We start from the raw sequence: 25,782 nt of genomic DNA, 5'->3' as shown, positions 1-25,782 counted from the left end.
TTGTATAGTTAAAAACATGACCTGTGGTGTTTGTATGGTTAAAAAATGACCTGTGGTGTTAGTATGGTTAAAAACATGACCTGTGGTGTTTGTATATTTAAAAACATGACCAAGTGTGTTTGTATATTAAAAACATGACCAGTGGTGTTTGTATGGTTAAAAAAATTACCATTTGGTGTTTGTATGGTAAAAACATGACAGTGGTGTTTGTATGGTTAACAAAATGACCTGTGGTGTTTGTATAGATAAAAACAAGACCAATGGTGTTTGTATATTTAGAATGACCAGTCATGTTTGTATAGATAAAAACAAGACCAGTGGTGTTTGTATAGTTAAAAACATGACCAGTGGTGTTTGTATGGTTAAAAAAATGACCAGTGGTGTTTGTATGGTTAACAAAATGACCTGTGGTGTTTGTATAGATAAAAACAAGACCAGTGGTGTTTGTATAGATAAAAACAAGACCAGTGGTGTTTGTATGGTTAAAAAAATGCTCTGAAATTTATTTTTTTTTGAAACACTAACAAGTTTTGGCTGCTGGACGCTCTGGTCTACACGGTGATGCAAAGAGGGACAGACATACTCCATTAGCTCCAAACACTTCTCCATACAAAGAACAAGTGCAACAAAATACGTGCCGCTGCCGGTACTCAGGGATGGATTGCCTATTTTTAAACAACACATAAATTAATAGTTAATGTTAAAATACAAGAAAAGTAATAATTTTTCCCCCACATTGAAAAAGTTGCCGGTACCCTTACCGGTGCGTACCATCACAAAAAAAAAACAACACTGCAAAGAAATTTGATGGTAATATTTACTAATATGTTTCATTTAACTCTTTCTCTCCGTAATTATTCACTACATTCTAGTGGAATCAACGCTGGTATCGTCAGTTAGGACTAGGAGAGAAAGAGTTTTAAATCTTTTACACTAGTTTTTAAAGTTAATTCGTCTACTTGTATGTGTGTGTGTGTATTTTGTCCTCCTTTGTATTTTGTCCTCCTTTGTAAGGCATTGTCCTTGTTTTTTCCTGTTCTCTTTTGGGTGTGCAGGCGTCTAGTAACTCTAGCTGTAAGTAAATAAGTCAAATAGTTGAGAATCCTGACAGTCGTCACAACACATGGTCTGAGAAGCACTGTAATGGCCAGTTGGTATCTTTTTTAATAACACAGATAATTAAATCATTAATGAGATGAATGAAAAGCCAAATTCCAGAGTCATGAAAAAAAAATGTCAAGACAAGCGGAAGTGTGGTATCGGCTAGAGAAGTGGTCAGTCTTGCCAACCATCTTTCTACTCTTCTACATTGGACGTGTGGTATCGGCTGGAGAAGTGGGCAGTCTTACCAACCATCTTTCTACTCTTCTACATTGGACGTGTGGGAGTAGCACATTTATTATAAGATACAAAATCAATAGAAAGGACGAGAGGAAAAAAATGTATTGACGTCGATGGCTACATAGGAGAAAAAAAAAAGGAAAGATTTATGAATGAATAGTTCATTTACGTCCTGGGCTGATCGATCGAGCCATCGATTGTTGCAACCCATCCTCAAAATAGCTCATAGTAGTTCAGAATAAGCCGCCACGCCGTCTACGCTCTCACGTGCGTTGCACGCGCGTACGCGATTCTGTGATTGTCATGGTAACGGAACGTAAACACCCTAGCATTGCATGAATTGTCTGGTCATTGATTACAGCAAAAAGTTGTACGTTGATATTTGCAATATCCACTTTAAAGTTTATAAGGAAATGGCTGTGATTAAAAAAAAAAAAGGAAATATTACAGTCATTAGAGTCTCGTTAAAGATTCATTAGCAATGGCAACAAGGTATTGATTCTGTGATGTTGAGTCAATGAAGCCATAGTCGTTCTTCAATTGCTCTAGTATCAGTGGCGTGGCAACCAAGGCACGAAAATGTTTATTGCACCCGGCATGTGATCATTGGGGGCTCACGGGGGCCTTTGAAAGAAAAAACAATATTTTTACTGTCAGAATTCAAGTGAATCAAATTCATATCGGGTACTACTTTTAAGAAGTCGCTACTAAATTGAGTGTCATGACCAGAGTAGTATATATAAGTCTATGGAATGACCAGAGTAGTATATATAAGTCTATGGAATGACCAGAGTAGTATATATAAGTCTATGGAATGACCAGAGTAGTATATATAAGTCTATGGAATGACCAGAGTAGTATATATAAGTCTATGGAATGACCAGAGTAGTATATATAAGTCTATGGCTGTGACCAGAGTAGTATATATAAGTCTATGGAATGACCAGAGTAGTATATATAAGTCTATGGAATGACCAGAGTAGTATATAAAGCCTAAGTCTATGGAATGACCAGAGTAGTATATATAAGTCTATGGAATGACCAGAGTAGTATATATAAGTCTATGGAATGACCAGAGTAGTATATATAAGTCTATGGCCATGACCAGAGTAGTATATATAAGTCTATGGAATGACCAGAGTAGTATATAGAAGTCTATGGAATGACCAGAGTAGTATATATAAGTCTATGGAATGACCAGAGTAGTATATATAAGTCTATGGAATGACCAGAGTAGTATATATAAGTCTATGGCTGTGACCAGAGTAGTATATATAAGTCTATGGAATGACCAGAGTAGTATATATAAGTCTATGGAATGACCAGAGTAGTATATAAAGCCTAAGTCTATGGAATGACCAGAGTAGTATATATAAGTCTATGGAATGACCAGAGTAGTATATATAAGTCTATGGAATGACCAGAGTAGTATATATAAGTCTATGGCCATGACCAGAGTAGTATATATAAGTCTATGGAATGACCAGAGTAGTATATAGAAGTCTATGGAATGACCAGAGTAGAATATAGAAGTCTATGGCCATGACCAGAGTAGTATATATAAGTCTATGGCCATGACCAGAGTAGTATATATAAGTCTATGGCCATGACCAGGGTAGTATATATAAGTCTATGGCCATGACCAGAGTAGTATATATAAGTCTATGGCCATGACCAGAGTAGTATATATAAGTCTATGGAATGACCAGAGTAGTATATAGAAGTCTATGGCCATGAAACTATTAGTTGTAAAAGGAAGTACCTGAAATGGGATGCAGATATCTCTCAATATACGTTCTCTCTCTCTCTCACACATATTTCTCTCTCCCTCTCTAGTTTGCCCCTCTCTCTCCTTCTCTCTCTCCCTCTAGTTCGCTCCTCTGTCTCCTCCCTTCTCTCTCTCTTTGTTATAAATTGTCCTCACCAGTTTGGCCTAACCTACACACATTAGTACCTCATGGCTAGAAACCATTTCCCAAGCAAAGTTTCTCGATCTGTTATTTCCCTAACAAGCGTTGCGTAATTTGTCAATTTTCCAAGTACAATTCTTATACCTCACATTGGTGCCAGCGCTATAGACAGGGGCATCATACAAGTAGAATTGTGAACCCATTCGAAACTCAGTGAAGTTCTTGCATTAATTACATAGGTATGTTTTGGTAAGTGTGGGTCCTCGGGACACCTCTCTCAGTTAGTACCAAGTTTGGATGGCTGCCTGCTGGTGCGGTTTGGGCGCTGGACTGTCGTTCAAACTTATCGATGGTCCGGGGTTCAAACCTTGCCCGTTCCCATCCCCTGTCGTCTTGCGGGAGGTTTGGACTAGGAAGTAAATTATTTTAGACTCTAAAGGAACATTCGAAACATGTCAACCATTTCACAAAATTATCAAACACACAATTATACTCGCTTTCTCCGCAGTGACCAATGGTCTTTCAAATACCGCCCATAAAGGTCCAGTAGCCCTCCTCCACACACACATAAGTCCTCCCAATAACCTTCCCCCCTTTTTAAACTTAAGGCTGAGAACCACTGGTCAGCAGTGAACATTTTAAAGACAGCAAACCTCGACACCACAGTCAACAAATACGCGGATCTTGTGTCTAAGTAATGGCATGCACTCACAACTGAAATCTTCCTATTCAAACAAGTTGTCACGCTCCAGTGTGACCTGTCTTGTACACCTGGTCATGTGCATTTCATGACGGGCTGTGTGACCTCTCTTGTACACCTGGTTAGGTGTATTTCATGACGGCCTGGTGAGGGCCTGGAAATGAAGCATGGCTGTCTGTTCATTTGTCAGAGTTTGTTTAGGTTTTTTTTTTTTTACTTTTTAATTATGCACGCTTTTGATGAGAGTTTAAATATTTCATAATGGTGACGCATTTTGTAGTGAAATTTGTTGATGGACAGCTTCATTCCTCGAGTCCTTAATTGACTTTTAACTGGTGCTAAGTATTATTTTTTTGGTGTCCGAAATATGCTTAGTTGGCAACTTAAAATTATTATAAGGCATATTTGTCATATTTATGCTAAATAGTCATGTCTAGACTCTAGACATAGGGTTAACGTACAAGAGAGAGAGAGAGAGAGAGAGAGAGTGAGAGAAAGAGAGAGACCACCTTTCACTTAAAAGGCCTTCTGTTTGACATAATATGGCGGCGAGGCGTAAACTCCCGTGTTGAGACGCCCCTGTCAAGAAGTTACACCTCATGGTAAGTAAAAGATTCTATTTCACTTTTCAAAATGTGTATCACAATTACTCCAAAGCTATATAAATAAACCATCCTACAGCGACAACCCAGGTTCGAATCCTGGTCACGGCATATTGCTGTGTGTCACGCACCACCAAGACTACTCTTTTTAAACCGGTAATTTGTAATATCAAAATAAAGGTTTAGTTATAATATCCACCTGTCTTTTACATTTCAACATCGCTCATCAGGACCGTGACTATTTTAACATATTTTGTATGCAGCAGCCAAGAAAAGCTTGCTCTAAGTTAGTATAAGCTCACAAGTTACTCTTGGCGAATGCAGTTTGATTCTCCTGGTAAGTTCGTACTTTAAGTATTTAAATGATGTAAGATTATTATTAATATGATATTTGTTTAAACAGCTTTTATTATAATGGCCCTACCTAACTTAAGAACCAAACCAGCCCCGATCAACGTCATGAAATGCAATTCCAGGTAGTCATAGACAAGCCCAGGTAGTCATAGACAAGCCCAGGTAGTCATATACAAGCCCAGGTAGTCATAGACAAGCCCAGGTAGTCATATACAAGCCCAGGTAGTCATATACAAGCCCAATAATTAGAAAAAGCCCACGAGTCTATATCCTAACTCGTCGATCAGATACAAGCCCAGTTAATCAGATACAAGCCCAGATAATCAGATACAAGCCCAGATAATCAGAAACAAGCCCAGTTAATCAGATACAAGTCCAGGTAATTAGAAAAAGCCCACGAGTCTATATCCTAACTCGTCGATCAGATACAAGCCCAGTTAATCAGATACAAGCCCAGATAATCAGATACAAGCCCAGATAATCAGATACAAGCCCAGATAATCAGATACAAGCCCAGATAATCAGAAACAAGCCCAGTTAATCAGATACAAGTCCAGGTAATTAGAAAAAGCCCACGAGTCTATATCCTAACTAGTCGATCAGAAACAAGCCCAGTTAATCAGATACAAGCCCAGATAATCAGATACAAGCCCAGATAATCAGATACAAGCCGGCTGTGTCATAAAATTTAACATGACCTAGATCTAGATATAATGAAGTTTAACAAATTTGTTGATATAACATATAATTTGTTCATGTTGCATTTCATTTCTTCATATGACATAATTTATTCATGTTATATAATTTGTTCATATCATATAACATTTCATTTGGTTATACCAACTTCAATTCGAGTTTTTACATCGTGAGAGTATTTTCAATTATCATCTTAAACTATGAGACGGGCCGGAATGTACTTTTCATTGGGCTTACTTGTGCCGCGGACGGCAGTTTCCATTTAACTGATCTAGGGAGTGACCTGTGTCCACGTGAGTGTGGCTATTGTGTATGTATACCATGGAACCCTAAACCCCACTTTAGTCTTCCTAAAAAAAAATGCATCTCTGGATCCGCCCTTGCCAGTGAGAAGCTGATGGGAAGTTAGAATTGAGGTCCAAGTGTTCGTGTGAAGAAGCCTACAAAGTTAGACAACTCTTTTGTTAGTTTCTTGACGTAGCCTTTGCATTAGAATCGACCTGCTAGAACAGAACAAATATTGAGGGGACATTCTGTTAGTGGAGGTTTATCAGTAGTCTACACCGTACGGAAAAAAAAGTTGATGTCAGAGGTGGTGTTTTTGAAAAAAAAAATTATCAGAAATTTATGTGTGTGTTTTCTTCTTTAGCCCAATTATTTACGAAAGATTTTCATTAAAAACAAAGTATTTCAACAAGGTGCTCGTGCGCCATGTAACATTCTCATTTCGTAGATCCGGTACACACTCCAAAGAACAACAACTTTGGACGCAATACAACACGGGGAGAACAAGAAAGTGTTCAAATGAAATAGAAGAAAAACAAAACAAGAGAAAAGGGAAAAGAAAGGAGATTTAGAAATGAATAGACCAACGAGTCAAGGATGTCGTATTGACCTAAAACTGTTGCCAACTAAAGAATAAAAACAACTTTGTACTACACACGGAAAAGTAAAACGCAAAGTTTGATTCTCTGCACTACAAAACTGTGCATGCAAAATTCACCAAACGTGTTTTAAAATAGAGAACTATCAATACGTCCTCATTATGTACATCGGATACGTCAAATAGAGAACTATCAATACGTCCTCATTATGTACATCGGATACGTCAAATAGAGAACTATCAATACATCCTCATTATGTACATCGGATACGTCAAATAGAGAACTATCAATACGTCCTCATTATGTACATCGGATACGTCAAATAGAGAACTATCAATACGTCCTCATTATGTACATCGGATACGTCAAATAGAGAACTATCAATACGTCCTCTCATTATGTACATCGGATACGTCAAATAGAGAACTATCAATACGTCCTCATTATGTACATCGGATACGTCAAATAGAGAACTATCAATACGTCCTCTCATTATGTACATCGGATACGTCAAATAGAGAACTATCAATACGTCCTCAGTATGTACATCGGATACGTCAAATAGAGAACTATCAATACGTCCTCTCATTATGTACATCGGATACGTCAAATAGAGAACTATCAATACGTCCTCATTATGTACATCGGATACGCCAAAAAGCTCGCTATTTATAAATGTGTCTCCATGAACATATTGATTCTTGTGTTGTCAGGTAGAAGGAAAATTGAAATAAGAAGTAATTCTTTCAACTTGGTATGTGGTCGAGAGGCTAAGTGCGCTTGAACTTGGCTTGTCTTGGCTACCTAGAAGGGGGCTCGAGGTTCGACACCCGACTCGGGCAGAGTAGGGTTTACTTAGCGCCTAAAGGCAGCACGGAAAACCAACTCCTAGATCCCCCCCCCCCCCACCGGTCCACAAATGAGATTGGACCAAAGCGCTCTGAGCATGCTATAAGCTATAAAAGCTATAATAATAATTTTAATAATACTGTGTCGGAGAAATAACGTATATAACATTTGACCAGACAGACAGACAGACAGAGGAAGTTGATAGAATGTTTGTAAAAAAAACAACAACGTTTGCGCCTGTAACCATCTAGGGGGGGGGGAGTTTGTGGCTTTACCCTGTCGCAAAGCATTTTGCTACAATTTGAGCTTTAGGAATTCATTTTCCTGGCGTCTACAAACAGTACACAACTCTATTTCTCGATATCAAGAAGGGTGTATGTTGTCAATAGTGGAGCTGTCGATACTGTGACATTCAATAGTGGAGCTGTCGCTACTGTGACATTCAATAGTGGAGCTGTCGATACTGTGGCATTCAATAGTGGAGCTGTCGCTACTGTGGCATTCAATAGTGGAGCTGTCGCTACTGTGACATTCAATAGTGGAGCTGTCGCTACTGTGGCATTCAATAGTGGAGCTGTCGCTACTGTGACATTCAATAGTGGAGCTGTCGCTACTGTGGCATTCAATAGTGGAGCTGTCGATACTGTGGCATTCAATAGTGGAGCTGTCGCTACTGTGGCATTCAATAGTGGAGCTGTCGCTACTGTGACATTCAATAGTGGAGCTGTCGATACTGTGGCATTCAATAGTGGAGCTGTCGCTACTGTGACATTCAATAGTGGAGCTGTCGCTACTGTGGCATTCAATAGTGGAACTGTCGATACTGTGACATTCAATAGTGGAGCTGTCGCTACTGTGACATTCAATAGTGGAGCTGTCGCTACTGTGGCATTCAATAGTGGAGCTGTCGATACTGTGGCATTCAATAGTGGAGCTGTCGCTACTGTGGCATTCAATAGTGGAGCTGTCGCTACTGTGACATTCAATAGTGGAGCTGTCGCTACTGTGGCATTCAATAGTGGAGCTGTCGCTACTGTGACATTCAATAGTGGAGCTGTCGCTACTGTGGCATTCAATAGTGGAGCTGTCGATACTGTGGCATTCAATAGTGGAGCTGTCGCTACTGTGGCATTCAATAGTGGAGCTGTCGCTACTGTGGCATTCAATAGTGGAGCTGTCGCTACTGTGGCATTCAATAGTGGAGCTGTCGCTACTGTGGCATTCAATAGTGGAGCTGTCGATACTGTGGCATTCAATAGTGGAGCTGTCGCTACTGTGGCATTCAATAGTGGAGCTGTCGCTACTGTGGCATTCAATAGTGGAGCTGTCGCTACTGTGGCATTCAATAGTGGAGCTGTCGCTACTGTGACATTCAATAGTGGAGCTGTCGCTACTGTGGCATTCAATAGTGGAGCTGTCGATACTGTGGCATTCAATAGTGGAGCTGTCGCTACTGTGGCATTCAATAGTGGAGCTGTCGCTACTGTGGCATTCAATAGTGGAGCTGTCGCTACTGTGGCATTCAATAGTGGAGCTGTCGCTACTGTGACATTCAATAGTGGAGCTGTCGCTACTGTGGCATTCAATAGTGGAGCTGTCGCTACTGTGACATTCAATAGTGGAGCTGTCGATACTGTGGCATTCAATAGTGGAGCTGTCGCTACTGTGACATTCAATAGTGGAGCTGTCGCTACTGTGGCATTCAATAGTGGAGCTGTCGATACTGTGGCATTCAATAGTGGAGCTGTCGCTACTGTGACATTCAATAGTGGAGCTGTCGCTACTGTGGCATTCAATAGTGGAGCTGTCGCTACTGTGACATTCAATAGTGGAGCTGTCGCTACTGTGGCATTCAATAGTGGAGCTGTCGATACTGTGGCATTCAATAGTGGAGCTGTCGCTACTGTGGCATTCAATAGTGGAGCTGTCGCTACTGTGGCATTCAATAGTGGAGCTGTCGCTACTGTGACATTCAATAGTGGAGCTGTCGATACTGTGGCATTCAATAGTGGAGCTGTCGCTACTGTGGCATTCAATAGTGGAGCTGTCGCTACTGTGGCATTCAATAGTGGAGCTGTCGCTACTGTGGCATTCAATAGTGGAGCTGTCGCTACTGTGACATTCAATAGTGGAGCTGTCGCTACTGTGGCATTCAATAGTGGAGCTGTCGCTACTGTGGCATTCAATAGTGGAGCTGTCGATACTGTGGCATTCAATAGTGGAGCTGTCGCTACTGTGGCATTCAATAGTGGAGCTGTCGCTACTGTGGCATTCAATAGTGGAGCTGTCGCTACTGTGACATTCAATAGTGGAGCTGTCGCTACTGTGACATTCAATAGTGGAGCTGTCGCTACTGTGACATTCAATAGTGGAGCTGTCGATACTGTGGCATTCAATAGTGGAGCTGTCGCTACTGAGGCATTCAATAGTGGAGCTGTCGCTACTGACGCATTTAATAGTGGAGCTGTCGCTACTGAGGCATTCAATAGTGGAGCTGTCGATACTGTGGCATTCAATAATGGAGCTGTCGCTACTGTGGCATTCAATAGTGGAGCTGTCGCTACTGTGACATTCAATAGTGGAGTATATTGACATGAGATCTTCAAAGTGTTCAGCCGTACTTCTTGAAGCGGATCTATTTTGTTCAGGCAAAAGATATCAACAGAACGCTCGCACATCACTCAAAAGACATTTGACCATTCTGACATAAGAAAGGAATGTCAGCTTTATAAAGGCATAAAGGAAAACATGCTCTTCAAATTATGTTTTGATTTCATTCTGTTGATACATAGGTCTTTCTTAGGTCCTGCTTAGGTCCTACTTAGGAGATTAAAGAACTTAGTTATAATAGTGACTTTAAAAAACAAAACCATTCGTAATGACGTTTACTTCATTAATATTCAAATACGGATTTTTTACTACTATGCAAATATACATTTTTTCTTCCTAAAAAAAGGACATCCCCGCTTCTCCCCCTTCCATGTCGCGCCAGAAATGGTGGTTTATGTCTTGTTGTGTAACTGGACTTATTTAACACACTACTTAAGGACCCCCCCCCCTTTTTACCAATTGACAGTTTGCCCTGGACCTTCCCTTACTTAGACTAAACGTCCACACCAGAGCCCTAGGTCAGGGCTCAAAGATCCGCTCCCTACAGGTCATTTATACAAAATCCCGCGACACTATCTGGAAATAATTCAAAGTTCTTGCTGGACGCTTTCAATTGCAGACGACAAAACATTTATACACTTCTTAGTACAAATATTTTGTCGAAGTATCGGGTACAAGAACAACAGATAGACATCTCTGTCAATAAGCAGGTGGACCTTTGTCAATAAGCAGGTGGACCTCTGTAATAAGCAGGTGGACCTCTGTAATAAGCAGGTGGACCTCTGTAATAAGCAGGTGGACCTCTGTAATTAGCCTACATTGTAGATGTGTTCATTTCTTGTTATAAATCTTCTTACAATTTGTCCGTGGAAATAAATAAACTTGTGACAAGAGAAAGTCATCGTTCAGCATTTTCATTAGCTTGAAAACCTTTTTGTCCTGATCGTTCATTGAAATGTCGGAAATAGTAAACAAACAGAGTAATTCAAAACTTTCAAATGTGAAGAATCTTTCTTTAAAAAAAATCATCTTGTAATTAAAATAAAAGAACTTATCTGACGTCAGAAGAGTGCATATTTATGTTCAGATTTGCTTGTTGGAGTTGACCTCATATTTGTCATATGTGAGTTATAAAAATGTGTACTTCCGGGTCAACTTGCAATGATTATATCCCTTGATATTTGTCTTAGCCGTGTCTTAATTCAAATCTGTCCTTGAAGATTTTTTTAGCCTTACAAAACAAGAGCAGGAATGTGTTTGTGGGAAAACTGTTTGGTGCATTCCAAAGTAAAAGTAACATCTAGGCCAGTGAGCTTTATAATTAGTCAATTACGTTGTTATAACTGCAATCAATCAAGTTGTTATAACTAGATCTACAGTTAACCACAGTTTTTATACATATTGCCCAAAGAGTTTAAAAAGCGACAAATGTTACTTAGGTAAAAATGTTACTTATGTAAAAATGTTACTTTTGTAAAACTGTTACTTTTTTAATAATGTTACTTATGTAACTTCTTATGTAACCAAATTTATTTAGTTAGAACAGGATCTGTCCATCGTGACCTTTGTACAGTACCGGTACATACAAATCCATTTCTTCACTCTCTGAAAACGTCAGGAAGTGGACGCCACAAGGTTGTATCTAAGGTGTATACTATCTGTTATGATAATATATGTTTGTACACTAACCAGGTCGGTTTAATTCATATATATCTATTTCAAACAAGGTTTTCTTTTTACAAAATATTTGTGTCATCAAGTGGCTAGTTCCCTCACAATTTACTGCCACGGAATATAAGCCGCCGCTGCAAACATTTTTTATTCTTTAACTTAATTGGCTCTATACATAGTCATAACGGGATGCATTACCAGCAAGCGGGCCTCTGATATGTACAAATGGGCTGCATTACCAGCAAGCGGGGCCTCTGATATGTACAATGGGCTGCATTACCAGCAAGCGTGGCCTCTGATATGTACAATGGGCTGCATTACCAGCAAGCGGGGCCTCTGATATGTACAGTGGGCTGATAGTGTCAAGTGAATCTTCACATCGCGGGGCCCTTTTCAGGTGCGGGGCGATTGCGATATCAGAACGCATTAAATCGTTCTAGTAAGTAGGTAGAGCCAATAAATGGTTAGGTCTAACTGGACTTAATGTTTACTGTATTTTATATACACATGAGTAGCATTTATTATGTCATTATGTAAATATGTTACAGATATAAATAACAAAAAAAAATGGTCACCCTATTCAGACCTTGTGATCTATAGGGCAGATATTGTAAAGGTCAAGTGTCCAGCATAATGATCAACCGCCTCTACTTTTCCCAGCTTATGCCAGGAACCCATTAGAGTTGGGTGGACTCAGGGTTTGACTCAGGGGCGTACTAAGGATCCCAAAATTCAAAATCTCAGTCTTCATTCAGATTGGAACACGAGACCCCTCGTTTGTGAAGCCAGGGGCTCTACCACTCAGATTGGAACACGAGACCCCTCGTTTGTGAAGCCAGGGGCTCTACCACTCAGATTGGAACACGAGACCCCTCGTTAGTGAAGCCAGGGGCTCTACCACTCAGATTGGAACACGAGACCCCTCTTTTGTGAAGCCAGGGGCTCAACCACTCAGATTATAACTTGAGACCCCACGTTTGTGAAGCCAGGGGCTCTACCACTCAGATTGGAACATGAGACCCCTTGTTTGTGAAGCCAGGGGCTCTACCACTCAGATTGGAACACGAGACCCCTCGTTTGTGAAGCCAGGGGCTCTACCACTCAGATTGGAACACGAGACCCCTCGTTTGTGAAGCCAGGGGCTCTACCACTCAGATTGGAACACGAGACCCCTCGTTTGTGAAGCCAGGGGCTCAACCACTCAGATTGTAACTTGAGACCCCTCGTTTGTGAAGCCAGGGGCTCTACCACTCAGATTGTAACTTGAGACCCCACGTTTGTGAAGCCAGGGGCTCTACCACTCAGATTGGAACACGAGACCCCTCGTTTGTGAAGCCAGGGGCTCAACCACTCAGATTGGAACACGAGACCCCTCGTTTGTGAAGCCAGGGGCTCAACCACTCAGCTTCCACGTCCCATCATGTTGTAATGAACCCAGTCTTGTTGTTCTTGATGGTTTGAAAGTGAAATTTTTTTTTTTTGTTTTTCTTTGACTTGAAGGTTTGAATGTGAAAATTTTTTTTTTGTTTTTCTTTGACTTGAAGGTTTGAAAGTGAAAGTTTTTTTTTTGTTTTTCTTTGACTTGAAGGTTTGAAAGTGAAAGTTTTTTTTTTTGTTTTTCTTTGACTTGAAGGTTTGAAAGTGAAAGTTTTTTTGTTGTTCTTGAAGGTTTGAAAGTGTAAGTTTTTTTTTGTTTTTCTTGAAGGTTTGAAAAGGAACGTTTTTTTTTTGTTTTTCTTGAAGGTTTGAAAGTGAAAGTTTTTTTTTTGTTTTTCTTGAAGGTTTGAAAGTGAAATTTTTTTGTTTTTCTTGAAGGTTTGAAAGTGAACGTTTTTTTTTTCTTGAAGGTTTGAAAGTGAAGTTTTTTGTTTTTCTTGAAGGTTTAAAAGTGAACGTTTTGTTTTTCTTGAAGGTTTGAAAGTGAATTTTTTTTTCTTGAAGGTTTGAAAGTGAACGTTTTTTTTTTTGTTTTTCTTGAAGGTTTGAAAGTGAAAGTTTTTTTTTGTTTTTCTTGAAGGTTTGAAAGTGAAAGTTTTTTTGTTTTTCTTTGACTTGAAGGTTTGAAAGTGAAAGTTTTTTTGTTTTTCTTTGACTTGAAGGTTTGAAAGTAAAAGATTTTGGTTTTCTTGACTTTAAGGTTTGAAAGTGAAAGTATTCTTGTTTTTCTTTGACTTAAAAGTTTGAAAGTGAAAGGGCTTGAATGGAATCTTACATACACTTTGAGAATTGTAGTATCAGACCTAAGTCTCAGTCTCGAGAATTTCACTGCAATGTAGACAAGTGAGACTCTAGAACTTCACTGCAGTGTACACAAGTGAGACTCTAGAACTTCACTGCAGTGTACACAAGTGAGACTCTAGAACTTCACTGCAGTGTACACAAGTGAGACTCTAGAACTTCACTGTAGTGTAGACAAGTGATACTCTAGAACTTCACTGTAGTGTAGACAAGTGAGACTCTAGAACTTCACTGTAGTGTAGACAAGTGAGACTCTAGAACTTCACTGCAGTGTAGACAAGTGATACTCTAGAAATTCACTGCAGTGTAGACAAGTGATACTCTAGAAATTCACTGCAGTGTAGACAAGTGAGACTCTAGAACTTCACTGCAGTGTAGACAAGTGATATTCGGGAACTTCAGTGTACAATGTAAACTTATTGAATTCTTGTCAATCTTTAAAACAGAATGTTGCTTGGCCTAGTTTCAGTTTCATGTTTGTTTGTTAATTAGAACAAAAATCAATGTTGAACCAGTAGATGAATGTTTTTTACCACTTCATTTGACCTAAATTACTAGAATCGAAATAAAAAGATAAACAACAGGATGAAAAGACAACTAACAACCTGTGTTCATCAAAACGTCTTTTGGTCGTCTCATTGAGCCAGGCTTCTTTGAATCCAATTTCTGGATGATCTAGTTTATAAGTAGTCAACAATCCCCCGAGTTGGTCAAACAAAACAACTGCTGAACTAGATTGCAACACAGTCACTGCTTAGAATGAAGGCTATTGGGAAGCTGTTTACATTGAATGACTTGCGTATGTTTTTCCTATTCTGAGGAGAGTGTCATTGAAGCACTGACCTACATTATTTTTTTAATGGGCATTGCCTTGTGACTTTTAGGTAAACACATTGTTTTTTGTTTGTCCACCAATTGATGGATGCAGACTAGGATACTTCAATGACAACTTCAGTTTCTTGCCGCCTTAACAAAAGCACAGATAATGTGCTATTAATAACCGACTCTATAGACTCATACAGACTTACGTGGGAGCAAGCTTCTGTACAAATGAAATGTTATTAAAACCAACATAAGCATAAAAGGTTTTAAGAGAATGATTGTCAAGTGGCCATTAATGTTGTGAGTTAATACACTTCAATGAAAGACTTAAATAAAAATTAAAATTATTCGCAGAACACTAGCCTACTGTTTTGTTTGACTGATTCATCTATCAAGAGATACAGATAACAGATTTACATGAAATTTTATACACATGTTCCTATTACGGTGGTGGTCGCTAAAAACTGTTTTGATTGATTCGCAGTCTGAAAGCCAATATTCGTGAAAAATCGTAAGGTTTCAATTAAACTTTTGGATTTAATTTGAGGTATTTCTCCCAAAAGTCGAACTCTATATACAAAGCATAAATACAAATGTTAAATAACATAAGATAGAATTCCGTATTTTTTATTTCTAAGCATATATTTTTGTTCTCTTCTCCTAAAATAGGAACAAAGCTGCGTACATGCATGTGTACAAAGTAAATAAGAACAAAATGAAATCAATCATTCTTTGGGACGCAGCTCGCCAATGTAGACTTTAAAAAAAAAAGTCAACTAACAAAAAAAAAACAAATTAATATTTAAATTTGTTGATCTCGAAAACTCCAACAATCTTTGAAGGCCTAGTCAAAAGTGTGTGTTTGTGTTTTGAGAAGGTGTTTTGGTTGATTAGGTTTGTGGGTGTGGGGACGATAACCTGAATAGAGCCTTTGAAATAGTTCGATAGTGACGAAAGTCAAAGAAAAGTCAAAGATTGTATGTAAGACTGACGTGGGAGGGAGGGGGGATAACTAGAATTTACCGGCCAAAATGACATGTATGTGTGTGTGTGGGGTGGGGGGGTGGGGCGCTATAAAGTGGCCAGTTCCTATTCAAGTCGAATGTTAATATGGTAGACCAATACAATAAAAGGATGATAAACAAATACCTAAAAATTAAAATCTTAAAATGTGAACTGTTTAGTGAAAGTGAAAAATAAATAAATAAAGTAGGGCAGGTTCCGACCAAAAACAAACTATATTTATATTATGTTTTGAGAAGAAGCTGTTGTCACAAAGGTTATATCAACTCACTCTGTCTGTCTAACTGGTACAATTCTGAACACGTTATTCATTGTGTATACTCTAAGTAGTGACTGTATATCTTTCCTGAGGGCCAGACTTAACGACAGTGTGAGAAACGGCCATGCCTCAAAATGTCAGAAGATACTTTTTTAAAACAAATATCATATTAAATTCGTCACAATAAGGCATCTTTTTAAGTTTTTAAGATTATTACAAGCATTTATATCAAAGCTTCAAAAGGGTAAGGGCTTGCACAAAAATCCTGGCCAGAGGTCTACTTACTTAAATCCGCGACTGTTCTCACCAACTTCAATACTATTGTGCATTGCCCATTGTATAGTCCCTGACTAGATCAAAGTGTCCATAAGATCTGCTAAATTCTTGAACTGTTGCACAAACTACAAGATTTCATTGGGACTACCTCGAAGAACTGTTGCACAAACTACAAGATTTCATTGGGACTACCTCGAAGAACTGTTGCACAAACTACAAGATTTCATTGGGACTACCTCGAAGAACTGTTGCACAAACTACAAGATTTCATTGGGACTACCTCGTAGAACTGTTGCACAAACTTCAAGATTTCATTGGGACTACCTCGAAGAACTGTTGCACAAACTACAAGATTTCATTGGGACTACCTCGAAGAACTGTTGCACAAACTACAAGATTTCATTGGGACTACCTCGAAGAACTGTTGCACAAACTACAAGATTTCATTGGGACTACCTCGAAGAACTCTTGCACAAACTACAAGATTTCATTGGGACTACCTCGAAGATCCTTTTGAACAAACTACAAGATTTCATTGGGACTACCTCGAAGAACTGTTGCACAAACTACAAGATTTCATTGGGACTACCTCGAAGAACTGTTGCACAAACTACAAGATTTCATTGGGACTACCTCGAAGAACTGTTGCACAAACTACAAGATTTCATTGGGACTACCTCGAAGAACTGTTGCACAAACTACAAGATTTCATTGGGACTACCTCGAAGAACTGTTGCACAAACTACAAGATTTCATTGGGACTACCTCGTAGAACTGTTGCACAAACTTCAAGATTTCATTGGGACTACTTCGTAGAACTGTTGCACAAACTTCAAGATTTCATTGGGACTACCTCGTAGAGCTGATCATTCCCTCCTACAGTCCAGTAACGACAAAGAAAAGGAAAAAGTAAAGTTCCGCTTTCTATGGGGCAGACGATTTAAATATTATTTCTGTGGCCTACGGTTAACTAGGGTGTCAAGTGGCCAGCACATTGGCAAAACGCTTTACTTTCCTCACCTAATATCAGGTACCCATTTGAGGTGGGTAAACTCAAAGGCGCCCTAGAGATCCCCAAATTAAAAATACCAGTCTTCACCAGGATTCAAACCCGGGACCAACCGGTTCGGAGGCCAAGCGTTTTACCACTCTGCCACTGCGGGTCCCAGAAACGACTTAAGTCTTTAAGTAATATTCACGTCCAGGTGGACACATCCGGAGGACGTAGTGCCAGTCTATTTTGGAAGGAAACGTCTGTAACATATAAGATAAGACTAAATAAGAGAGCATTAACGAATCTTGGCGTTCTTTATTTACACACACATGCACGCCCAAATGGACTCATTGTCTATGTCAAGACACACACATTCACACTCACATTGACACATAGTCTTTGTCCCAGACAGACTCACACATTTCCACACGTAGGCATGCTTGACTTCAAGCACTTAACTATATAAATATAATGCAACCATTGAGTTTGAAGTAGTTATTTTTAATTGTAATCAGCATGTACTTACTTCTATAGATGTACTTTTAACAAATACACGCACCCAGTTATTCCTTCAAACGATCACAGTCCATCTGCCTCATACTATTTGACCATTCCTAACTATTCAGCAGCTATTAGTCATCCGCTAACAATAAGAGCCTATGTCAACATTACAAACTTCACACATGAAGTGTCTACATCCATCTTGAGATATTCCAAGTAATCTTTTCTCTCTGACGCTGTGACTTCAGCACTGGGGAGAAATAGAATATACTCATTCAATTAGATTTCACCTCTGACCTGACCTAGCACTGAACTAACGAAATCCTTGACCTAGAAAAGTTTATGGGGAACTGCAATAGATACCCTTACATGTTGCTTTCTTTGAGTCTTTCCTAAGGTCCATGAACTTTCACATTTGGAGTTCAGATGGAGGAGCGAAGGGAGATCATTAGCTCATTCAGAGCTAGAGTATACAATGGTCCTGGGTTTGAACCCTTCCCGCCACCATCAACCCGCTGTTCTGCGGGAGGTTTAGACTAGGATAGATATCTCTTCAAATCTAAAGGAACACCCGAAGCGTGTTGTACAAGATTTAGAATAGACAAGTTCAGAATCTCTCTGCAGTTCAGATACTTATGCTGTATAAGATACTTTCGCTATGTAAGATACTTTCGCTATGTAAGATACTTTCGCTATGTAATGTGTCTTACAGCCTTCTGGTATTAGTGCATATTTTATTTTCCTACACGTACCAGAATTGTAGTACACATAAAGTGTGAGGAATGGAAAAATGTGTAGGTCACAAAGGGGTCTTTGCTTAGCCACGTCTTATACCGTACGTCTGTTATTATTGTTAAACTCGGAGACAAGTTGTTTTTAAAGAGTGTGTGTTCTTCTCTTATTTCAGCACTATGTGTGCGCAAGAGAAAGAGATGTGCCGGTACATAAGTTGATCAGTTTGGTGCTACAGTACGCTGTTAAGACAATACTAATGATTTTAAACTTTGAGACTTAGCATTTGGATAGTTGTTAGCATTAACAGGAATCTCAATGAATTTTAAATTGTATAAAGCTAATGCAGGGATGGGCAACCTTTTTGTATCGAGGGCCGCATTAACAAAATTTTGGGAATGGGGAGCCGCATATATGTATATATATATATATATATATATATATATATATATATATATATATATATATATATATATATATATATATATGTGTGTGTGTGTGTGTATATACTTACAACTTAGAAAAATACGCTAGTTAACTGTATAATGTCTTTTAATTCATATTTATACTGTATTATACATTCAATTTTCCTTTTTTTCACATTCCAAATTGAGGAATCACTAGAGTTAGCAATTTCTGAAACCAATTTAACGATTTTTGTTTAATTTGCTATTGTCTTTTCATATTACAACATTTCACCACAAATGTACAGTTGTACTTAACGTGAGGAATTTAACTATTTACACTCGTGCGTAATGTTCCTGAATTGTGGAACTAGCTTTCTAGTTGTTATACTTCTGACTGCTGTCAAATTATAGTCATTCACCATCGACCTGTGATTACACTTGTTTATTTTCCACAAGAAAAATACTTGTTCACAAATGTATGTGTACCAAAATAATGTTAAAACTTAGCTGCAAAGTTTTTTTAAAGTGTGGAAATACAGCTTCTGGCACCCATTAAGCTACCGTGGAAGTACTGACTTGAACTTCTCTTACAGGTTATAATTTGCATGGCGTTATGTTCTCTGGAGCTGAATCAGCTTCTGTACTAAATGGTGAGCTGATGGTATTGAAAACTGGTTCTTGACGTCTTAAAATTTGCCTTCATAAATTTCATAATTAAGGAATCCAAATAAGTCTGGTAATATTAACCATTTCACTAGAAATATTTTCACCTTTCAACAAAGGAAAATGACAAAACCTATTTTCCCCTGCTGGCCTGGAGAAATTGGAAAGCCTTGTTTGAAAAGATTTAACATGCATTACATAAGCAACATAAGCAAGCAGCCCATTGCAATAGCTACCATGAAAAACATAAAATGTCTTCCACTCTTCATTAGAAATATTAGTTTCAAAGTCACAGTCTAAGAATATTGTCATTACTTCTTTGAGAATTTATATTCTTCTCATTACCTTGCCCATGCTAAGCCAGCGGATGCATCGGAATATTTAGTTTATATATCTACAAGTACTTTTCTATACTGCCTGTGGTTATGACCGTAAGTCTGATGTTTTTATTAACGTTTGTTTTTTAGCATAATATGATGAGAATTCATGCAGCTTTGTGCAAACTTTTCTGTTGAGGGGGAGTTTATGGTTGGGATATTCTTAAAAAAAAAGTTTTTCTCAGTCAAAGATCGAGCTCCATCAGTTGTTACACTTGCCATCTTGTTCCAATCATACCCAACATTCAACACAGTTCTTCAAAGCATTGAAGAAATACTGGCCTGAGATTGTGTCTTTGACTTTATATAATGAGAGAGTTTCGATAATTTGTAGGGAAATTTAGAATTATTTTTAATAGCTTAGCATTTTTATATGTATATACTGTGGGTACACATGATTTCTGTAGGTATTCGCGGGCCGCATGTGGCCCGCGGGTCGTAATTTGCCCACCCCTGAGCTAATGCATGCCATTGTTAACACCGGACATCAAAGTCGTCAGTTGACAGCTTCCTTTGCTCACACAGGCCAAACAAATTAAATTTGAATTCTAGTTTTTAAACTAAGGGTTGGCCAGTCACGTATCCAGTGAGTGATTCATACGGATTTTACCGGATTGTGAAGTATATTAGACAACGCATGTTTGTTAAAAATTGCAGCGTGCTAGGCAATGTGAGGGTTGGAAAAGAGTGGTTCAAACTAACTCGCTTTTCAAGACGTCAATAGAGTGACAAAGAACCAAGCGTAGCTGAGAAATCGTGAAGCAGATATAAATAGATCAATATAGACTCATTATAAATCAATGTTGATAATACATTCACATTCATAATGTTGTCATGAGGAACGAAGTTTTAGTTTAGCTCCCCTTTATACTCTGACATCTCCGAATACTTCTGGCAGTATCTGGAGTCTCGATACTGCGATGTTTATTTTAAGACCCCTTGGGATTTTCTGATGTTTTTTCGCTCTTCTTCAAACTCAAAGTGATTTCAAATTTGAAGAATACTAAATAAGAAATGTTTAGAAATTTTCCAATTAATTCTTGGCGACCATGACACGTTGCACTAATGCTGTGTATAGTCAGGTTATTTAAACTAAGAGATGAACATAACAGATCAGTTTACTATACAATCAAAGAACAGATCTGCCGTGCACTAGGCGTGGTAATATGTGCTTGTGGTGTGATATGATTAGTTAGGGCATCATAGCAGCCTTGCACTAAAAACTAAAAACTTAAACTATACATCTCTGACCTGCCTGCAGGACGGCGCCATGACGTCAGCTGTTGTTAGTAAATGACGTCACCACACGGCGCAACACTCGGTACGTCACAAATATGACGAGACTCAAGAAGTACCAGTAGAACAGCAGACAGTCAAACCCAAGATGTACAGGTGGGGGCGGTGCTGGTCAGAAATAGAAACCATAAGAACAATGTATAGTCACTGGGTCGTAGTACTGATACTATCTCGTCATACACAAGAACCAAACCATTTAGACACGACAGAAGAAGTCAATAATACATTTGGTTAAAATGTGCATCAGTTGGACGGAAGTCTCGTTGTCAAAACGAAGTCAAAGAGAGACAAACTTTTAAATTTGTTTTAGGATAGCGCGTCATTGGTGCTCTACATTATGTTCAATGTGCTCTGCTGCTCTACATTATGTTCAATGTGCTCTGGTGCTCTACATTATGTTCAATGTGCTCTGGTGCTCTACATTATGTTCAATGTGCTCTGGTGCTAACTCTTTTGTGGACATGACACAGGGGAGAAGGTTGCCAGGCTAACTTTGGGAGCTCAGCAAATGCAGCTCAAAGACGCGCGTTGTAGTAAAACGCTTGGCTTTCGAACCGGAGGTCCAGGGTTCGAATCCTGGAAAAGACTGGGATTTTTAAATTTCGGAATCTTTGGGCTCCTCTGCGTTCACCCAGCTTTAAAGGGTACCTAACATTAGTTGGGAAAAGTAAAAGCAGTTGGTCGTTGTGCTGGCTTCATAGCACCCTCGTTAACTGTGGGCCACAGAAACAGATGACCTTTACATCATCTTCCCTATAGTTCGCACGGCCTGAACTGGGAACTTTACTTTAAACACAACTCAGCACGTTTCAATTCCTGGTCTACATCGAGATAGGAACTCCAGCCAAGATGTAACTATGCCACAAACTCTCTGTGAAATGAGCGCGACCTGTCACTTGTATTCGTAACCTGTATTCGACTTAGCTAGTGTGTGGTCAGCATAATGACCAAACTGCCATCTACTGTTGTCTCGGCCCAGTTGAGATCTGTCTACACTTAACACTGTAGCATGAAATATTTCTAGGTTCCTGGAGATAATCTCTTCATTCTACAAAGTTATGTGCAAATGTTGCATTTGTTTCCTAAGGAATGGGGAAACGAGGCATTGTTAATTTGTGAGATCTATCGGGGCCGATATAAGAAAACAATGGGAGGACAGTCGGACTAACCAATCCAGAAGATTGGAAAATATATAACCCATGAATCGCCAACATTGTTTTAATGACACTCAAAGATCTGGGAAATGGACATTTCCTAATTGAAGTGGAATTGATTATATTTTGCGTATTCACTAAATGTACATTAGTAGACTGTAGCATTTTTTAAAAGCACGTTAATGTTTCCTCACCCGAGCCTCTCTGATGCTAAAAAAACAAAATCTACCATTTAGCAAACAAGATCAGTGCTAGAAACAGTAGCAACTCTTTTGTTTTATTTAGTGATAATCAGAAGGTCTTCAAGATATTTTGAATGTTAATTTAAACATTTTGTAAAAAAAACAACAACACTAGTTTTCATGTTTTTTCCCTAAAAAGATTTAGATGTAGGTTTGAATCATTGAAACTAGAGACATCACGTGATACTGAAGTCGTGATCTGGTCAACAGCTGACGTCTTTTGTTCTTGTCAGACAATCTTTTGAAGTTTGTTTCTTTATTCTTGGACAAGACAATCAACTGATTTTAGTTTTTCATTGACTGGGGTAAACATTGTTTATATAACATGATTTACATTTTCCTTTTATCAGTGACAACAATAAAATGTAACAATACATTGATCTAGGTGTTGACTTCCCAGACATCCGGGAAAAGGAAGTCATCCTTTCATCCTTTTTGGATTAAATCTAATTCAGTCCTTTATATCTTTGGATTTAATCTAATTCTGTCCTTTATACCTTTGGATTTAATCTAATTCTGTCCTTTATATCTTTGGATTTAATCTGATTCAATCCTTTATATCTTCGGATTTAATCTAATTCTGTCCTTTATATCTTTGGATTCAATCTAATTCAGTCCTTTATATCTTTAGATTTAATCTAATTCTGTCCTTTATATCTTTGGATTTAATCTAATTCAGTCCTTTATATCTTTGGATTTAATCTAATTCAATCCTTCATATCTATATAAAAAAGACATTTTTGTTACCAAGATTAATCTGAAGAAAATGTGCATGAAGCTAATGATGAGCTGGAAGAGTTAACTCCCAAAGGACAAGTGATACTCAGTACTCAACAAGCGTTGACGTGTCATCAAATGCATTTGTTTTCCTCCATTGATATGTTTTGTCTAATTATGGGCCTGCATGTGTCTAATTACCCAGTCATTATGAGCCACTAACAAACCAAACGTGTTCCGTTCAATTCCCAATGACCATCATGTTGAGTTAGTTTCAGACGTTTCCTTCGTGTTACACTGATATCAAAGAGAGAATTAGTCATTCCTCTAGCCACATAACATCCGGCTCCATCGACCTCTAGGACTCGAACAAACATTTCCATTTCGTGCTTACTATCTAGACACATAACATCCGGCTCCATCGACCTCTAGGACTCGAACAAACATTTCCATTTCGTGCTTACTATCTAGACAAAGTTGTACACAATTTCACAAAACATTTTTTGTCTGTAGTTTAGGCTTCAGTCACGAGCGTCGTTTCTAACGTAGGCTACTGTCACGATTGTTGTTTCTAACGTAGGCTACACTTACACGATTGTTGTTCGCTTTTGTAACTTCTACGACAGTAAGACTCGACGTTGTACAAATGCATTCCTTAGATCTATTTATAGTCAGCTCGCCAACTGTTACACCACGAAAACAATTCTTAGAAGTAATTCAATTCAATAAGACAGCTTGGAAATGGAGTTTCTAGATTTAGGATACGTCAATAAAAAAAATGGAACATACAAAAAAAAAAACTTAGATGAAAGGAATAATTGCTCTTCAGTGATTCAATGACAACTTAAAGCTGTATGATGTTTACTCTCTCTGGTCTCAAGTCTGACAACGAAATGTCAGAAATCACTTTTCCACCTAAAATTTCTCTGGGTTTTTTTGGCCTTTTTTTTCTCTGTTTCTTTGACAATTTTCTAAGAGAGTATTGTAATTTCACAAGTGAGCGATCCTCTACTCTCCGGACCAAGTGTCCAGTACACATTATCGAAGGTTGGACACAGAAAATATTGTCACATTGTGATTCTAGTATGAACGCTGGAATGTTGATTGTTGTAATGGTTAGAAAGAATTAAGAAAGTCTAGGGAAAAAAGCTACATTAAGAATGGGTGCAGTGGAAACCAAAATAAACAGATTGAGAATGGGTGCAGTGGAAACCAAAATAAACAGATTGAGAATCGTAGTGGTTGTGTCAGTACAACACAATTGAAATAACAGGAACTTGAGCGTACACATCAATACTCTTAGTGTCATGGTGTAAAGGCAACAGATTATAACAGACATCAAAGTTCCTAGGGCCAGTGTAATCAGTATTTTTTTTTTCATTGGATCAATTTTTAAATTTTTTGTTTTTTTATAAAAAAAAAATGATTCAAGATAGAACGAGCGATGAAAATGGAACTGATTCATTTCTGACTAATATAAACATGAAATTGGGGTTAAAGGTCGGATGTTAATAAATGTCATTGGTTCTATTTTTAGCTAAAAAAAATCCACGTCATTTCAAAGAATCTGCTTTCGGATTAAGTAGCGAATGTAACCTAATTAACACAATCAGTAGATGATTGGCTTGTGCTTCAAAATTCACTACAAGGACCGCTCCAACGACCACCAGAATGACCACTCTAACGACCAGTACAAGGACCACACTAACGACCACTACCATGTTTCTGACTCCTGTGTAGGGATTAGAGCAATCCCCATTTAAACACAACATAATCTATGTCTGCGTATACCTAACATTAGTTGGAGAAAGTAAAGGCGACACACGACACGCTCGATAGTTGTGGGTCATAGAATTCGATGACCTTTACATTATATGCTTTATAAATTGCTTTGTCTGAAATGGATACTTTGACTTTAATTACTCTTTGCTTGTGCCTTTGAAACCTATTTCTCTTAGTTATCTATATTGGAATGGCTGAGAGTTTCTTGTAAACACTTATACTATTTATTATATGGCTATAAATAAATGCATTTCATTGGCCTATGGAGATTCTAGTATTTATTTTATCTTATAAATAACAGATTTTGTTTCAAAAGATAAAATAATTACGCGTATTTGTGTCATGCATGTTAATTAGAGACTTAGGCTCTGCTAAGTTGTCCTAGCTGATTCAGACAACCCATTCCCTGCTCTAATGTAAATGTCTAATGGCTATGGCCCACTAGCCTAGGGAACAAGTAACATTTGTACACATTTGTCCAAGCATATGGAATAAGAAAAAAAGCTATAAGATTAGATAAATCTAATTCTAGGTCTAATACCGTCGGTTCTTACTGCCTACAAAGTAATTATGAACGAATGAATTCCTACTTTGACTGGCCATTGCCTCATGCAGCTAGTTTCTAGAACAGTTCTCATGAAGCTGGGGTTACAAAGCCGGAAGCTGAAGAGACAAAACTTTC

At 38.4% G+C, this 25,782-nt stretch overlaps 1 long non-coding RNA gene across 2 annotated transcripts; it reads right to left on the bottom strand.

Moving 5' to 3' along the window:
- Nucleotides 1–500: 500 nt before the first annotated feature.
- On the bottom strand, nt 501–25,782 carry LOC106066850 (uncharacterized). 2 transcript variants are annotated; one of them, XR_001217636.2, is made up of 4 exons: nt 25,691–25,782; nt 21,161–21,313; nt 17,756–17,980; nt 501–665 (listed from the first exon to the last, which is right to left on the bottom strand). It is a non-coding gene; the product is annotated as an uncharacterized LOC106066850 (long non-coding RNA). The 2 variants fall into 2 exon arrangements; XR_001217635.2 differs by lacking the exon at nt 501–665 and having other exon boundaries at nt 17,715–17,980.

Source organism: Biomphalaria glabrata, chromosome 6 (genome assembly GCF_947242115.1).
Source record: "Biomphalaria glabrata chromosome 6, xgBioGlab47.1, whole genome shotgun sequence".
NCBI classification, from domain to species: domain Eukaryota; kingdom Metazoa; phylum Mollusca; class Gastropoda; family Planorbidae; genus Biomphalaria; species Biomphalaria glabrata.
Note: the sequence above shows the minus strand (reverse complement) of the source record. Positions and strands in the feature narration are given on the sequence as shown.